Here is a 19,673-nt window from a genome sequence, read left to right on the forward strand (position 1 = left end):
ACTATGCCCACAATTAATTTCCAGGCAAGATGCAGCTAAAAATTATTAGTAATTTGATAGCTGGTGGAGCTTAGTATAGATGGCCTAATAGAATGAGTACCACAAACTGTTACTATTCCCAAAATTATTTTCCAGGCAAGATGAAGCTAAAAATTATTATTAATTTCAAAGCTGGTGGAGCTTGGTATAGATGGCCTAATACAATGAGTACCACACACTGCTACTATGCCCAAAATTATTTTTAAGGCAAGATGCAGCTAAAAATTATTAGTAATTTGAAAGCTGGTGGAGCTTAGTATAGATGGCCTAATAGAATGGGTACCACACACTGCTACTATGCCCAAAATTATTTTCCAGGCAAGATGCCGATAAAAATTATTAGTAATTTGAAAGCTGGTGGAGCTTAGTATAGATGGCCTAATAGAATGGGTACCACACACTGCTACAATGCCCAAAATTATTTTCCAGGCAAGATGCAGCTAAAAATTATTAGTAATTTGAAAGCTGGTGGAGCTTAGTATAGATGGCCTAATAGAATGAGTACCACACACTGCTACTATGCCCAAAATTATTTTCTGTACTAGATGCAGCTAAAAATTATTAGTAATTTGAAACCTGGTGAAGCTTAGTATAGATGGCCTAATAGAATGAGTACCACACACTGCTGCAGGCCCAAAATTATTTTCCATGCAAGATGCAGCTAAAAATTATTATTAATTTCAAAGCTGGTGGAGCTTGGTAAAGATGGCCTAATACAATGAGTACCACACACTACTACTATGCCAAAAATTATTTTCCAGGCAAGATGCAGCTAAAAATTATTAGTCATTTGAAAGCAGGTGGAGCTTAGTATTGATGGCCTAATAGAATGAGTACCACACACTGCTTCTATGCCCAAAATTATTTTCCAGGCAAGATGTAGCTAAAAATTATTAGTAATTTAAAAGCTTTTGGAGCTTAGTATAGATGGCCTAATAGAATGAGTACCACACACTGCCGCTATGCCCAAAATTATTTTCCAGGCAAGATGCAGCTAAAAATTATTAGTAATTTTAAAGGTGGTGGAGCTTAGTATAGATGGCCTAATAGAATGAGTACCACACGTTGCTACAGGCCCAAAATTATTTTACAGGCAAGATGCAGCTAAAAATTATTAGTAATTTGAAAGCTGGTGGAGCTTAGTATAGATGAAATAAAAGAATGAGTACCACACACTGCTACTATGCCCAAAATTATTTTCCAGGCAAGATGCAGCTAAAAATTATTATTAATTTCAAAGCTGGTGGAGCTTGGTAAAGATGGCTTAATACAATGAGTACCACACACTGCTACTATTCCCAATATTATTTTCCAGGCAAGATGCAGCTAAAAATTATTATTAATTTCAAAGCTGGTGGAGCTTGGTATAGATTGCCTAATACAATGCGTACCACACACTGCTACTATGCCCAAAATTATTTTCCAGGCAAGATGCAGCTAAAAATTATTAGTAATTTGAAAGCTGGTGGAGCTTAGTATAGATGGCCTAATAGAATGGGTACCACACACTGCTACTATGCCCAAAATTATTTTCCAGGCAAGATGCAGCTAAAAATTATTAGTAATTTGAAAGCTGGTGGAGGTTAGTACAGATGGCCTAATAGAGTGGGTACCACACACTGCTACTATGCCCAAAATTATTTTCCAGGCAAGATGCAGCTAAAAATTATTAGTAATTTGAAATCTGGTGGAGCTTAGTATAGATGGCCTAATAGAATGAGTATCACACACTGCTACTATGCCCAAAATTATTTTCCGTGCTAGATGCAGTTAAAAATTATTAGTAATTTGAAACCTGGTGAAGCTTAGTATAGATGGCATAATAGAATGAGTACCACACACTGCTACAGACCTAAAATTATTTTTCAGGATAGATGCAGCTAAAAATTATTAGAAATTTTAATGCTGGTGGAGCTTAGTATAGATGGCCTAATAGAATGAGTACCACACACTGCTACTATGCCCAAAATTATTTTCCAGGAAGATGCAGCTAAAAATTATTATTAATTTCAAAGCTGGTGTAGCTTTGTATAGATGGCCTAATAGAATGAGTACCACACACTGCTACTATGCCCAAAATAATTTTCTGAGTTAGATGCAGCTAAAAATTATTATTAATTTCTAAGATGTTGGGGCTTGGTATAGATGGCCTAATACAATGAGTACCACACACTGCTACTATGCCCAAAATTATTTTCCGGCCTAGATGCATCTAAAAATTATTATTAATTTCAAAGCTGGTGGAGCTTGGTATAGATGGCCTAATACAATGAGTAATACACACTGCTACTATGCCAAAAATTATTTTCCAGGCAAGATGCAGCTAAAAATTATTAGTAATTTGAAAGCTGGTGGAGCATAGTATAGATTGCCTAATAGAATGAGTACCAAACACTACTACTATGCCCAAAATAATTTTCCGGGCTAGATGCATCTAAAAATTATTATTAATTTTAAAGCTGGTGGAGCTTGGTATAGATGGCCTAATACAATGAGTACCACACATGGCTACTCTGCCAAAAAATATTTTCCAGGCAAGATGCAGCTAAAAATTATTAGTAATTTGAAAGCTGGTGGAGCTTAGTATAGATGGCCTAATAGAATCAGTACCATACACTGATACTATGCCCAAAATTATTTTCCAGGCAAGATGCAGCTAAAAATTATTAGTAATTTGAAAGCTGGTAGAGCTTAGTATAGATGGCCTAATAGAATGTGTACCACACACTGCTACTTTGCCCAAAATTATTTTCCAGGCAAGATGCAGGTAAAAATTATTAGTAATTTGAAAGCTGGTGGAGCTTGGTAAAGATGGCCTAGTAGAATGAGTACCACACACTGCTACAGGCCCAAAATTATTTTCCAGGCAAGATGTAGCTAAAAATTATTAGTAATTTGAAAGCTGGTGGAGCTTAGTATAGATGGCCTAATAGAATGAGTACCAAAAACTGCTACAGGCCCAAAATTATTTTCCAGGCAAGATTCAGCTAAAAATTATTATTAATTTCAAAGCTGGTGGAGCTAGGTATAGATGGCCTAATACAATGAGTATCACACACTGCTACTATGCCCAAAATTATTTTCCGGGCTAGATGCAGCTAAAAATTATTAGTAATTTGAAAGCTGGTGGAGCTTAGTATAGATGGCCTAATAGAATGTGTACAACACACTGCTACTATGCCCAAAATTATTTTCCAGGCAAGATGCAGCTAAAAATTATTAGTAATTTGAAAGCTCGTGGAGCTTTTATAGATGGCCTAATAGAATGAGTACCACACACTGCTACTATGCCCAAAATTATATTCCGTTCCAGATGCAGTTAAAAATGATTAGTCATTTGAAATCTGGTGAAGCTTAGTATAGATGGCCTAAAAGAATGAGTACCACACACCACTACAGGCCCAAAATTATTTTCCAGGCAAAATGCCGCTAAAAATTATTAGTAATTTGAAAGCTGGTGGAGCTTGGTATAGATGGCCTAATACAATGAGTACCACACACTGCTACTATGCCCAAAATTATTTTCCAGGCAATATGCAGCTAAAAATTATTAGTAATTTGAAAGCTGGTAGAGCTTAGTATAAATGGCCTAATAGAATGAGTACCACACACTGCTACTATGCCCAAAATTATTTTCCAGGCAAGATACAGCTAAAAATTATTAGTAATTTGAAAGCTGGTGGAGCTTAGTATAGATGGCCTAATAGAATGGGTACCACACACTGCTACTATGCCCAAAATTATTTTCCAAGCAAGATGCAGCTAAAAATTATTAGTAATTTGAAATCTGGTGGAGCTTAGTATAGATGGCCTAATAGAATGAGTACCACACACAGCTACTATGCCCAAAAATATTTTCCGTACTAGATGCAACTAAAAATTATTAGTAATTTGAAACCTGGTGAAGCTTAGTATAGATGGCCTAATAGAATGAGTACCACACACTGCTGCAGGCCCAAAATTATTTTCCATGCAAGATGCAGCTAAAAATCATTATTAATTTCAAAGCTGGTGGAGCTTGGTAAAGATGGCCTAATACAATGAGTACCACACACTGCTACTATGCCAAAAATTATTTTCCAGGCAAAATGCAGCTAAAAATTATTAGTCATTTGAAAGCAGGTGGAGCTTAGTATTGATGGCCTAATAGAATGAGTACCACACACTGCTTCTATGCCCAAAATTATTTTCCAGGCAAGATGTAGCTAAAAATTATTAGTAATTTAAAAGCTTTTGGAGCTTAGTATAGATGGCCTAATAGAATGAGTACCACACACTGCCGCTATGCCCAAAATTATTTTCCAGGCAAGATGCAGCTAAAAATTATTAGTAATTTTAAAGGTGGTGGAGCTTAGTATAGATGGCCTAATAGAATGAGTACCACACGTTGCTACAGGCCCAAAATTATTTTACAGGCAAGATGCAGCTAAAAATTATTAGTAATTTGAAAGCTGGTGGAGCTTAGTATAGATGAAGTAATAGAATGAGTACCATACACTGCTACTATGCCCAAAATTATTTTCCAGGCAAGATGCAGCTAAAAATTATTATTAATTTCAAAGCTGGTGGAGCTTGGTAAAGATGGCTTAATACAATGAGTACCACACACTGCTACTATTCCCAATATTATTTTCCAGGCAAGATGCAGCTAAAAATTATTATTAATTTCAAAGCTGGTGGAGCTTGGTATAGATTGCCTAATACAATGAGTACCACACACTGCTACTATGCCCAAAATTATTTTCCAGGCAAGATGCAGCTAAAAATTATTACTAATTTGAAAGCTGGTGGAGCTTAGTATAGATGGCCTAATAGAATGGGTACCACACACGGCTACTATGCCCAAAATTATTTTCCAGGCAAGATGCAGCTAAAAATTATTAGTAATTTGAAAGCTGGTGGAGCTTAGTATAGATTGCCTAATAGAATGAGTACCACAAACTGCTACTATTCCCAATATTATTTTCCAGGCAAGATGCAGCTAAAAATTATTATTAATTTCAAAGCTGGTGGAGCTTGTTATAGATTACCTAATACAATGAGTACCACACACTGCTACTATGCCCAAAATTATTTTCCAGGCAAGATGCAGCTAAAAATTATTAGTAATTTGATAGCTGGTGGAGCTTAGTATAGATGGCCTAATAGAATGGGTACCACACACTGCTACTATGCCCAAAATTATTTTCCAGGCAAGATGCAGCTAAAAATTATTAGTAATTTGAAAGCTGGTGGAGCTTAGTATAGATGGCCTAATAGAATGAGTACCAAAAACTGCTACAGGCCCAAAATTATTTTCCAGGCAAGATTCAGCTAAAAATTATTATTAATTTCAAAGCTGGTGGAGCTAGGTATAGATGGCCTAATACAATGAGTATCACACACTGCTACTATGCCCAAAATTATTTTCCGGGCTAGATGCAGCTAAAAATTATTAGTAATTTGAAAGCTGGTGGAGCTTAGTATAGATGGCCTAATAGAATGTGTACAACACACTGCTACTATGCCCAAAATTATTTTCCAGGCAAGATGCAGCTAAAAATTATTAGTAATTTGAAAGCTCGTGGAGCTTTTATAGATGGCCTAATAGAATGAGTACCACACACTGCTACTATGCCCAAAATTATATTCCGTTCCAGATGCAGTTAAAAATGATTAGTCATTTGAAATCTGGTGAAGCTTAGTATAGATGGCCTAATAGAATGAGTACCACACACTACTACAGGCCCAAAATTATTTTCCAGGCAAAATGCCGCTAAAAATTATTAGTAATTTGAAAGCTGGTGGAGCTTGGTATAGATGGCCTAATACAATGAGTACCACACACTGCTACTATGCCCAAAATTATTTTCCAGGCAATATGCAGCTAAAAATTATTAGTAATTTGAAAGCTGGTAGAGCTTAGTATAAATGGCCTAATAGAATGAGTACCACACACTGCTACTATGCCCAAAATTATTTTCCAGGCAAGATGCAGCTAAAAATTATTAGTAATTTGAAAGCTGGTGGAGCTTAGTATAGATGGCCTAATAGAATGGGTACCACACACTGCTACTATGCCCAAAATTATTTTCCAAGCAAGATGCAGCTAAAAATTATTAGTAATTTGAAATCTGGTGGAGCTTAGTATAGATGGCCTAATAGAATGAGTACCACACACAGCTACTATGCCCAAAAATATTTTCCGTACTAGATGCAACTAAAAATTATTAGTAATTTGAAACCTGGTGAAGCTTAGTATAGATGGCCTAATAGAATGAGTACCACACACTGCTGCAGGCCCAAAATTATTTTCCATGCAAGATGCAGCTAAAAATCATTATTAATTTCAAAGCTGGTGGAGCTTGGTAAAGATGGCCTAATACAATGAGTACCACACACTGCTACTATGCCAAAAATTATTTTCCAGGCAAAATGCAGCTAAAAATTATTAGTCATTTGAAAGCAGGTGGAGCTTAGTATTGATGGCCTAATAGAATGAGTACCACACACTGCTTCTATGCCCAAAATTATTTTCCAGGCAAGATGTAGCTAAAAATTATTAGTAATTTAAAAGCTTTTGGAGCTTAGTATAGATGGCCTAATAGAATGAGTACCACACACTGCCGCTATGCCCAAAATTATTTTCCAGGCAAGATGCAGCTAAAAATTATTAGTAATTTTAAAGGTGGTGGAGCTTAGTATAGATGGCCTAATAGAATGAGTACCACACGTTGCTACAGGCCCAAAATTATTTTACAGGCAAGATGCAGCTAAAAATTATTAGTAATTTGAAAGCTGGTGGAGCTTAGTATAGATGACCTAATAGAATGAGTACCATACACTGCTACTATGCCCAAAATTATTTTCCAGGCAAGATGCAGCTAAAAATTATTATTAATTTCAAAGCTGGTGGAGCTTGGTAAAGATGGCTTAATACAATGAGTACCACACACTGCTACTATTCCCAATATTATTTTCCAGGCAAGATGCAGCTAAAAATTATTATTAATTTCAAAGCTGGTGGAGCTTGGTATAGATTGCCTAATACAATGAGTACCACACACTGCTACTATGCCCAAAATTATTTTCCAGGCAAGATGCAGCTAAAAATTATTACTAATTTGAAAGCTGGTGGAGCTTAGTATAGATGGCCTAATAGAATGGGTACCACACACGGCTACTATGCCCAAAATTATTTTCCAGGCAAGATGCAGCTAAAAATTATTAGTAATTTGAAAGCTGGTGGAGCTTAGTATAGATTGCCTAATAGAATGAGTACCACAAACTGCTACTATTCCCAATATTATTTTCCAGGCAAGATGCAGCTAAAAATTATTATTAATTTCAAAGCTGGTGGAGCTTGTTATAGATTACCTAATACAATGAGTACCACACACTGCTACTATGCCCAAAATTATTTTCCAGGCAAGATGCAGCTAAAAATTATTAGTAATTTGATAGCTGGTGGAGCTTAGTATAGATGGCCTAATAGAATGGGTACCACACACTGCTACTATGCCCAAAATTATTTTCCAGGCAAGATGCAGCTAAAAATTATTAGTAATTTGAAAGCTGGTGGAGCTTAGTATAGATGGCCTAATAGAGTGGGTGCTACACACTGCTACTATGCCCAAAATTATTTTCCAGGCAAGATGCAGCTAAAAATTATTAGTAATTTGAAATCTGGTGGAGCTTAGTATAGATGGCCTAATAGAATGAGTATCACACACTGCTACTATGCCCAAAATTATTTCCCGTACTAGATGCAGTTAAAAATTATTAGTAATTTGAAATCTGGTGGAGCTTAGTATAGATGGCATAATAGAATGAGTACCACACACTGCTACAGACCTAAAATTATTTTTCAGGCTAGATGCAGCTAAAAATTATTAGTAATTTTAATGCTGGTGGAGCTTAGTATAGATGGCCTAATAGAATGAGTACCACACACTGCTACTATGCGCAAAATTATTTTCCAGGAAGATGCAGATAAAAATTATTATTAATTTCAAAGCTGGTGTAGCTTTGTATAGATGGCCTAACAGAATGAGTACCACACACTGCTACTATGCCCAAAATAATTTTCTGAGTTAGATGCAGCTAAAAATTATTATTAATTTCTAAGATGTTGGGGCTTGGTATAGATGGCCTAATACAATGAGTACCACACACTGCTACTATGCCCAAAATTATTTTCCGGGCTAGATGCATCTAAAAATTATTATTAATTTCAAAGCTGGTGGAGCTTGGTATAGATGGCCTAATACAATGAGTACCACACACTGCTACTATGCCAAAAATTATTTTCCAGGCAAGATGCAGCTAAAAATTATTAGTAATTTGAAAGCTGGTGGAGCATAGTATAGATTGCCAAATAGAATGAGTACCACACACTACTACTATGCCCAAAATAATTTTCCGGGCTAGATGCATTTAAAAATTATTATTAATTTTAAAGCTGGTGGAGCTTGGTATAGATGGCCTAATACAATGAGTATCGCACACTGCTACTATGCCCAATATTATTTTCCAGGAAGATGCAGCTAAAAATTATTATTAATTTCAAAGCTGGTGTAGCTTTGTATAGATGGCCTAATAGAATGAGTACCACACACTGCTACTATGCTCAAAATAATTTTCTGAGTTAGATGCAGCTAAAAATTATTATTAATTTCTAAGATGTTGGGGCTTGGTATAGATGGCCTAATACAATGAGTACCACACACTGCTACTATGCCCAAAATTATTTTCTGGGCTAGATGCATCTAAAAATTATTATTAATTTCAAAGCTGGTGGAGCTTGGTATAGATGGCCTAATACAATGAGTACCACACACTGCTACTATGCCAAAAATTATTTTCCAGGCAAGATGCAGCTAAAAATTATTAGTAATTTGAAAGCTGGTGGAGCATAGTATAGATTGCCTAATAGAATGAGTACCACACACTACTACTATGCCCAAAATAATTTTCCGGGCTAGATGCATCTAAAAATTATTATTAATTTTAAAGCTGGTGGAGCTTGGTATAGATGGCCTAATACAATGAGTACCACACATGGCTACTCTGCCAAAAAATATTTTCCAGGCAAGATGCAGCTAAAAATTATTAGTAATTTGAAAGCTGGTGCAGCTTGGTATAGATGGCCTAATAGAATCAGTACCACACACTGATACTATGCCCAAAATTATTTTCCGGGCTAGATGCAGCTAAAAATTATTATCAATTTTAAAGCTGGAGGAGCTTGGTATAGATGGCCTAATAGAATGAGTACCACACACTGATACTATGCCAAAAATTATTTTCCAGGCAAGATGCAGCTAAAAATTATTAGTAATTTGAAAGCTGGTGGAGCTTAGTATAGATGGCCTAATAGAATGTGTACAACACACTGCTACTATGCCCAAAATTATTTTCCAGTCAAGATGCAGCTAAAAATTATTAGTAATTTGAAAGCTCGTGGAGCTTAGTATAGATGGCCTAATAGAAAGAGTACCACACACTGCTACTATGCCCAAAATTATATTCCGTTCCAGATGCAGCTAAAAATGATTAGTCATTTGAAATCTGGTGAAGCTTAGTATAGATGTCCTAATAGAATGAGTACCACACACTACTAAAGGCCCAAAATTATTTTCCAGGCAAGATGCCGCTAAAAATTATTAGTAATTTGAAAGCTGGTGGAGCTTGGTATAGATGGCCTAATACAATGAGTACCACACACTGCTACTATGCCCAAAATTATTTTCCATGCAATATGCAGCTAAAAATTATTAGTAATTTGAAAGCTGGTAGAGCTTAGTATAAATGGCCTAATAGAATGAGTACCACACACTCCTACCATGCCCAAAATTATTTTCCGGGCTAGATGCAGCTAAAAATTATTAGTAATTTGAAATCTGGTAAATCTTAGTATAGATGGCGTAATAGAATGAGTACCACACACTGCTACAAGCCCAAAATTATTTTCCAGGCAAGATGCAGCTAAAAATTATTATTAATTTCAAAGCTGGTGTAGCGTAGTATAGATCCACTAATAGAATGAGTACCACACACTGCTACTATGCCCACAATTATTTTCCAGGCAAGATGCAGCTAAAAATTATTAGTAATTTGATAACTGGTGGAGCTTAGTATAGATGGCCTAATAGAATGTGTACCACACACTGCTACTATGCCCAAAATTATTTTCCAGGCAAGATGCAGCTAAAAATTATTAGTAAGTTGAAAGCTGGTGGAGCTTAGTATAGACGGCCTAATAGAATGAGTACCACACACTGCCACAGTCCTAAAATTATTTTCCAGGCAAGATGTAGCTAAAAATTATTAGTAATTTGAAAGCTGGTGGAGCTTAGTATAGATTGCCTAATAGAATGAGTACCACAAACTGCTACTATTCCCAATATTATTTTCCAGGCAAGATGCAGCTAAAAATTATTATTAATTTCAAAGCTGGTGGAGCTTGGTATAGATGGCCTAATAAAATGAGTACCACACACTGCTACTATGCCCAAAATTATTTTCCAGGCAAGATGCAGCTAAAAATTATTATCAATTTTAAAGCTGGAGGAGCTTGGTATAGATGGCCTAATACAATGAGTACCACACACTGCTACAGGCCCAAAAATATTTTCCAGGCAAGATGCAGCTAAAAATTATTAGTAGTTTGAAAGGTGGTGGAGCTTAGTATAGATGGCCTAATAGAATGAGTACCACACACTGATACTATGCCCAAATTATTTTACAGGCAAGATGCAGCTAAAAATTATTAGTAATTTGAAAGCTGGTGGAACTTATTATAGATGGCCTAATAGAATGTGAACAACACACTGCTACTATGCCCAAAATTATTTTCCAGGCAAGATGCAGCTAAAAATTATTAGTAATTTGAAAGCTCGTGGAGCTTAGTATAGATGGCCTAATAGAATGAGTACCACACACTGCTACTATGCCCAAAATTATATTCCGTTCTAGATGCAGCTTAAAATGATTAGTCATTTGAAATCTGGTGAAGCTTAGTATAGATGGCCTAATAGAATGAGTACCACACACTACTACAGGCCCAAAATTATTTTCCAGGCAAGATGCAGCTAAAAATTATTAGTACTTTGAAAGCTGGTGGAGCTTGGTATAGATGGCCTAATACAATGAGTACCACACACTGCTACTATGCCCAAAATTATTTTCCAGGCAAGATGCAGCTAAAAATTATCAGTAATTTGAAAGCTGGTAGAGCTTAGTATAAATGGCCTAATAGAATGAGTACCACACACTGCTACAAGCCCAAAATTATTTTCCAGGCAAGATGCAGCTAAAAATTATTATTAAAATCAAAGCTGGTGGAGCGTAGTATAGATGCACTAATAGAATGAGTACCACACACTGCTACTATGCCCACAATTATTTTCCAGGAAAGATGCAGCTAAAAATTATTAGTAATTTGATAGCTGGTGGAGCTTAGTATAGATGGCCTAATAAAATGTGTACCACACACTGCTACTATGCCCAATATTATTTTCCAGGCAAGATGCAGCTAAAAATTATTAGTAATTTGAAAGCTGGTGGAGCTTAGTATAGATGGCCTAATAGAATGAGTACCACACACTGCCACAGGCCCAAAATTATTTTCCAGGCAAGATGCAGCTAAAAATTATAAGTAATTTGAAAGCTGGTGGAGCTTAGTATAGATTGCCTAATAGAATGAGTATCACAAACTGCTACTATTCCCAAAATTATTTTCCAGGCAAGATGCAGCTAAAAATTATTATTAATTTCAAAGCTGGTGGAGCTTGGTATAGATGGCCTAATACAATGAGTACCACACACTGCTACTATGCCCAAAATTATTTTCCAGGCAAGATGCAGCTAAAAATTATTAGTAATTTGAAAGCTGGTAGAGCTTAGTATAAATGCCCTAATAGTATGAGTACCACACACTGATACTATGCCCAAAATTATTTTCCGGGCTAGATGCAGCTAAAATTTTTTAGTAATTTGAAATCTGGTAAAGCTTAGTATAGATGGCCTAATAGAATGAGTACCACACACTGCTACAAGCCCAAAATTATTTTCCAGGCAAGATGCAGCTAAAAAATATTATTAATTTCAAAGCTGGTGGAGCGTAGTATAGATGCAATAATAGAATGAGTACCACACACTGCTACTATGCCCACAATTAATTTCCAGGCAAGATGCAGCTAAAAATTATTAGTAATTTGATAGCTGGTGGAGCTTAGTATAGATGGCCTAATAGAATGAGTACCACAAACTGTTACTATTCCCAAAATTATTTTCCAGGCAAGATGAAGCTAAAAATTATTATTAATTTCAAAGCTGGTGGAGCTTGGTATAGATGGCCTAAAACAATGAGTACCGCAAACTGCTACTATGCCCAAAATTATTTTTAAGGCAAGATGCAGCTAAAAATTATTAGTAATTTGAAAGCTGGTGGAGCTTAGTATAGATGGCCTAATAGAATGGGTACCACACACTGCTACTATGCCCAAAATTATTTTCCAGGCAAGATGCAGCTAAAAATTATTAGTAATTTGAAAGCTGGTGGAGCTTAGTATAGATGGCCTAATAGAATGGGTACCACACACTGCTACTATGCCCAAAATTATTTTCCAGGCAAGATGCAGCTAAAAATTATTAGTAATTTGAAATCTGGTGGAGCTTAGTATAGATGGCCTAACAGAATGAGTACCACACACTGCTACTATGCCCAAAATTATTTTCCGTACTAGATGCAGCTAAAAATTATTAGTAATTTGAAACCTGGTGAAGCTTAGTATAGATGGCCTAATAGAATGAGTACCACACACTGCTGCAGGCCCAAAATTATTTTCCAGGCAAAATGCAGCTAAAAATTATTATTAATTTCAAAGCTGGTGGAGCTTGGTAAAGATGGCCTAATACAATGAGTACCACACACTACTGCTATGCCAAAAATTATTTTCCAGGCAAGATGCAGCTAAAAATTATTAGTCATTTGAAAGCAGGTGGAGCTTAGTATTGATGGCCTAATAGAATGAGTACCACACACTGCTTCTATGCCCAAAATTATTTTCCAGGCAAGATGTAGCTAAAAATTATTAGTAATTTAAAAGCTTTTGGAGCTTAGTATAGATGGCCTAATAGAATGAGTACCACACACTGCCGCTATGCCCAAAATTATTTTCCAGGCAAGATGCAGCTAAAAATTATTAGTAATTTTAAAGGTGGTGGAGCTTAGTATAGATGGCCTAATAGAATGAGTACCACACGTTGCTACAGGCCCAAGATTATTTTACAGGCAAGATGCAGCTAAAAATTATTAGTAATTTGAAAGCTGGTGGAGCTTAGTATAGATGACCTAAAAGAATGAGTACCACACACTGCTACTATGCCCAAAATTATTTTCCAGGCAAGATGCAGCTAAAAATTATTATTAATTTCAAAGCTGGTGGAGCTTGGTATAGATGGCTTAATACAATGAGTACCACACACTGCTACTATTCCCAATATTATTTTACAGGCAAGATGCAGCTAAAAATTATTATTAATTTCAAAGCTGGTGGAGCTTGGTATAGATTGCCTAATACAATGAGTACCACACACTGCTACTATGCCCAAAATTATTTTCCAGGCAAGATGCAGCTAAAAATTATTAGTAATTTGAAAGCTGGTGGAGCTTAGTATAGATGGCCTAATAGAATGGGTACCACACACTGCTACTATGCCCAAAATTATTTTCCGTACTAGATGCAGTTAAAAATTATTAGTAATTTGAAACCTGGTGAAGCTTAGTATAGATGGCATAATAGAATGAGTACGACACACTGCTACAGTCCTAAAATTATTTTTCAGGCTAGATGCAGCTAAAAATTATTAGTAATTTTAATGCTGGTGGAGCTTAGTATAGATGGCCTAATAGAATGAGTACCACACACTGCTACTATGCCCAAAATTATTTTCCAGGAAGATGCAGCTAAAAATTATTATTAATTTCAAAGCTGGTGTAACTTTGTATAGATGGCCTAATAGAATGAGTACCACACACTGCTACTATGCCCAAAATAATTTTCTGAGTTAGATGCAGCTAAACATTATTATTAATTTCTAAGATGTTGGGGCTTGGTATAGATGGCCTAATACAATGAGTACCACACACTGCTACTATGCCCAAAATTATTTTCCGGGCTAGATGCATCTAAAAATTATTATTAATTTCAAAGCTGGTGGAGCTTGGTATAGATGGCCTAATACAATGAGTAATACACACTGCTACTATGCCAAAAATTATTTTCCAGGCAAGATGCAGCTAAAAATTATTAGTAATTTGAAAGCTGGTGGAGCATAGTATAGATTGCCTAATAGAATGAGTACCAAACACTACTACTATGCCCAAAATAATTTTCCGGGCTAGATGCATCTAAAAATTATTATTAATTTTAAAGCTGGTGGAGCTTGGTATAGATGGCCTAATACAATGAGTACCACACATGGCTACTCTGCCAAAAAATATTTTCCAGGCAAGATGTAGCTAAAAATTATTAGTAATTTGAAAGCTGGTGGAGCTTAGTATAGATGGCCTAATAGAATCAGTACCATACACTGATACTATGCCCAAAATTATTTTCCAGGCAAGATGCAGCTAAAAATTATTAGTAATTTGAAAGCTGGTAGAGCTTAGTATAGATGGCCTAATAGAATGTGTACCACACACTGCTACTATGCCCAAAATTATTTTCCAGGCAAGATGCAGGTAAAAATTATTAGTAATTTGAAAGCTGGTGGAGCTTAGTAAAGATGGCCTAGTAGAATGAGTACCACACACTGCTACAGGCCCAAAATTATTTTCCAGGCAAGATGTAGCTAAAAATTATTAGTAATTTGAAAGCTGGTGGAGCTTAGTATAGATGGCCTAATAGAATGAGTACCAAAAACTGCTACAGGCCCAAAATTATTTTCCAGGCAAGATTCAGCTAAAAATTATTATTAATTTCAAAGCTGGTGGAGCTAGGTATAGATGGCCTAATACAATGAGTATCACACAATGCTACTATGCCCAAAATTATTTTCCGGGCTAGATGCAGCTAAAAATTATTATCAATTTTAAAGCTGGAGGAGCTTGGTATAGATGGCCTAATAGAATGAGTACCACACACTGATACTATGCCCAAAATTATTTTCCAGGCAAGATGCAGCTAAAAATTATTAGTAATTTGAAAGCTGGTGGAGCTTAGTATAGATGGCCTAATATAATGTGTACAACACACTGCTACTATGCCCAAAATTATTTTCCAGGCAAGATGCAGCTAAAATTTATTAGTAATTTGAAAGCTCGTGGAGCTTAGTATAGATGGCCTAATAGAATGAGTACCACACACTGCTACTATGCCCAAAATTATATTCCGTTCCAGATGCAGTTAAAAATGATTAGTCATTTGAAATCTGGTGAAGCTTAGTATAGATGGCCTAATAGAATGAGTACCACACACTACTACAGGCCCAAAATTATTTTCCAGGTAAAATGCCGCTAAAAATTATTAGTAATTTGAAAGCTGGTGGAGCTTGGTATAGATGGCCTAATACAATGAGTACCACACACTGCTACTATGCCCAAAATTATTTTCCAGACAATATGCAGCTAAAAATTATTAGTAATTTGAAAGCTGGTAGAGCTTAGTATAAATGGCCTAATAGAATGAGTACCACACACTGCTACTATGCCCAAAATTATTTTCCAGGCAAGATGCAGCTAAAAATTATTAGTAATTTGAAAGCTGGTGGAGCTTAGTATAGATGGCCTAATAGAATGGGTACCACACACTGCTACTATGCCCAAAATTATTTTCCAGGCAAGATGCAGCTAAAAATTATTAGTAATTTGAAATCTGGTGGAGCTTAGTGTAGATGGCCTAATAGAATGAGTACCACACACAGCTACTATGCCCAAAAATATTTTCCGTACTAGATGCAACTAAAAATTATTAGTAATTTGAAACCTGGTGAAGCTTAGTATAGATGGCCTAATAGAATGGGTACCACACACTGCTGCAGGCCCAAAATTATTTTCCATGCAAGATGCAGCTAAAAATCATTAATAATTTCAAAGCTGGTGGAGCTTGGTAAAGATGGCCTAATACAATGAGTACCACACACTGCTACTATGCCAAAAATTATTTTCCAGGCAAGATGCAGCTAAAAATTATTAGTCATTTGAAAGCAGGTGGAGCTTAGTATTGATGGCCTAATAGAATGAGTACCACACACTGCCGCTATGCCCAAAATTATTTTCCAGGCAAGATGCAGCTAAAAATTATTAGTAATTTTAAAGGTGGTGGAGCTTAGTGTAGATGGCCTAATAGAATGAGTACCACACGTTGCTACAGGCCCAAAATTATTTTACAGGCAAGATGCAGCTAAAAATTATTAGTAATTTGAAAGCTGGCGGAGCTTAGTATAGATGACCTAATAGAATGAGTAACACACACTGCTACTATGCCCAAAATTATTTTCCAGGCAAGATGCAGCTAAAAATTATTATTAATTTCAAAGCTGGTGGAGCTTGGTAAAGATGGCTTAATACAATGAGTACCACACACTGCTACTATTCCCAATATTATTTTCCAGGCAAGATGCAGCTAAAAATTATTATTAATTTCAAAGCTGGTGGAGCTTGGTATAGATTGCCTAATACAATGAGTACCACACACTGCTACTATGCCCAAAATTATTTTCCAGCAAGATGCAGCTAAAAATTATTACTAATTTGAAAGCTGGTGGAGCTTAGTATAGATGGCCTAATAGAATGGGTACCACACACTGCTACTATGCCCAAAATTATTTTCCAGGCAAGATGCAGCTAAAAATTATTAGTAATTTGAAAGCTGGTGGAGCTTAGTATAGATTGCCTAATAGAATGAGTACCACAAACTGCTACTATTCCCAATATTATTTTCCAGGCAAGATGCAGCTAAAAATTATTATTAATTTCAAAGCTGGTGGAGCTTGGTATAGATTACCTAATACAATGAGTACCACACACTGCTACTATGCCCAAAATTATTTTCCAGGCAAGATGCAGCTAAAAATTATTAGTAATTTGAAAGCTGGTGGAGCTTAGTATAGATTGCCTAATAGAATGGGTACCACACACTGCTACTATGCCCAAAATTATTTTCCAGGCAAGATGCAGCTAAAAATTATTAGTAATTTGAAAGCTGGTGGAGCTTAGTATAGATGGCCTAATAGAGTGGGTGCCACACACTGCTACTATGCCCAAAATTATTTTCCAGGCAAGATGCAGCTAAAAATTATTAGTAATTTGAAAGCTGGTGGAGCTTAGTATAGATGGCCTAATAGAATGAGTACCACACACTGCTACAGACCTAAAATAATTTTTCAGGCTAGATGCAGCTAAAAATTATTAGTAATTTTAATGCTGGTGGAGCTTAGTATAGATGGCCTAATAGAATGAGTACCACACACTGCTACTATGCCCAAAATTATTTTCCAGGAAGATGCAGCTAAAAATTATTATTAATTTCAAAGCTGGTGTAGCTTTGTATAGATGGCCTAATAGAATGAGTACCACACACTGCTACTATGCCCAAAATAATTTTCTGAGTTAGATGCAGCTAAAAATTATTATTAATTTCTAAGATGTTGGGGCTTGGTACAGATGGCCTAATACAATGAGTACCACACACTGCTACTATGCCCAAAATTATTTTCCGGGCTAGATGCATCTAAAAATTATTATTAATTTCAAAGCTGGTGGAGCTTGGTATAGATGGCCTAATACAATGAGTACCACACAATGCTACTATGCCAAAAATTATTTTCCAGGCAAGATGCAGCTAAAAATTATTAGTAATTTGAAAGCTGGTGGAGCATAGTATAGATTGCCTAATAGAATGAGTACCACACACTACTACTATGCCCAAAATAATTTTCCGGGCTAGATGCATCTAAAAATTATTATTAATTTTAAAGCTGGAGGAGCTTGGTATAGATGGCCTAATACAATGAGTACCACACACTGCTACTATGCCCAATATTATTTTCCAGGAAGATGCAGCTAAAAATTATTATTAATTTCAAAGCTGGTGTAGCTTTGTATAGATGGCCTAATAGAATGAGTACCACACACTGCTACTATGCCCAAAATAATTTTCTGAGTTAGATGCAGCTAAAAATTATTATTAATTTCTAAGATGTTGGGGCTTGGTATAGATGGCCTAATACAATGAGTACCACACACTGCTACTATGCCCAAAATTATTTTCCGGGCTAGATGCATCTAAAAATTATTATTAATTTCAAAGCTGGTGGAGCTTGGTATAGATGGCCTAATACAATGAGTACCACACACTACAACTATGCCAAAAATTATTTTCCAGGCAAGATGCAGCTCAAAATTATTAGTAATTTGAAAGCTGGTGGAGCATAGTATAGATTGCCTAATAGAATGAGTACAACACACTACTACTATGCCCAAAATAATTTTCCAGGCAAGATGCAGCTAAAAGTTATTAGTAATTTGAAAGCTGGTGGAGCTTAGTATAGATGGCCTAATAGAATGGGTACCACACACTGCTACTATGCCCAAAATTATTTTCCAGGCAAGATGCAGCTAAAAATTATTAGTAATTTGAAAGCTGGTGGAGCTTAGTACAGATTGCCTAATAGAATGAGTGCCACAAACTGCTACTATTCCCAATATTATTTTCCAGGCAAGATGCAGCTAAAAATTATTATTAATTTCAAAGCTGGTGGAGCTTGGTATAGATTGCCTAATACAATGAGTACCACACACTGCTACTATGCCCAAAATTATTTTCCAGTCAAGATGCAGCTAAAAATTATTAGTAATTTGAAAGCTGGTGGAGCTTATTATAGATGGCCTAATAGAATGGGTACCACACACTGCTACTATGCCCAAAATTATTTTCCAGGCAAGATGCAGCTAAAAATTATTAGTAATTTGAAAGCTGGTGGAGCTTAGTACAGATGGCCTAATAGAGTGGGTACCACACACTGCTACTATGCCCAAAATTATTTTCCAGGCAAGATGCAGCTAAAAATTATTAGTAATTTGAAATCTGGTGGAGCTTAGTATAGATGGCCTAATAGAATGAGTATCACACACTGCTACTATGCCCAAAATTATTTTCCGTACTAGATGCAGTTAAAAATTATTAGTAATTTGAAACCTGGTGAAGCTTAGTATAGATGGCATAATAGAATGAGTACGACACACTGCTACAGTCCTAAAATTATTTTTCAGGCTAGATGCAGCTAAAAATTATTAGTAATTTTAATGCTGGTGGAGCTTAGTATAGATGGCCTAATAGAATGAGTACCACACACTGCTACTATGCCCAAAATTATTTTCCAGGAAGATGCAGCTAAAAATTATTATTAATTTCAAAGCTGGTGTAGCTTTGTAGAGATGGCTTAATAGAATGAGTACCACACACTACTACTATGCCCAAAATAATTTTCCGGGCTAGATGCATCTAAAAATTATTATTAATTTTAAAGCTGGAGGAGCTTGGTATAGATGGCCTAATACAATGAGTACCACACACTGCTACTATGCCCAATATTATTTTCCAGGAAGATGCAGCTAAAAATTATTATTAATTTCAAAGCTGGTGTAG

The sequence above is a fragment of the Phyllobates terribilis genome, unplaced genomic scaffold (genome assembly GCF_046119375.1).
Source record: "Phyllobates terribilis strain yellow unplaced genomic scaffold, ASM4611937v1 Scaffold_4__5_contigs__length_816908805, whole genome shotgun sequence".
NCBI lineage: Eukaryota > Metazoa > Chordata > Amphibia > Anura > Dendrobatidae > Phyllobates > Phyllobates terribilis.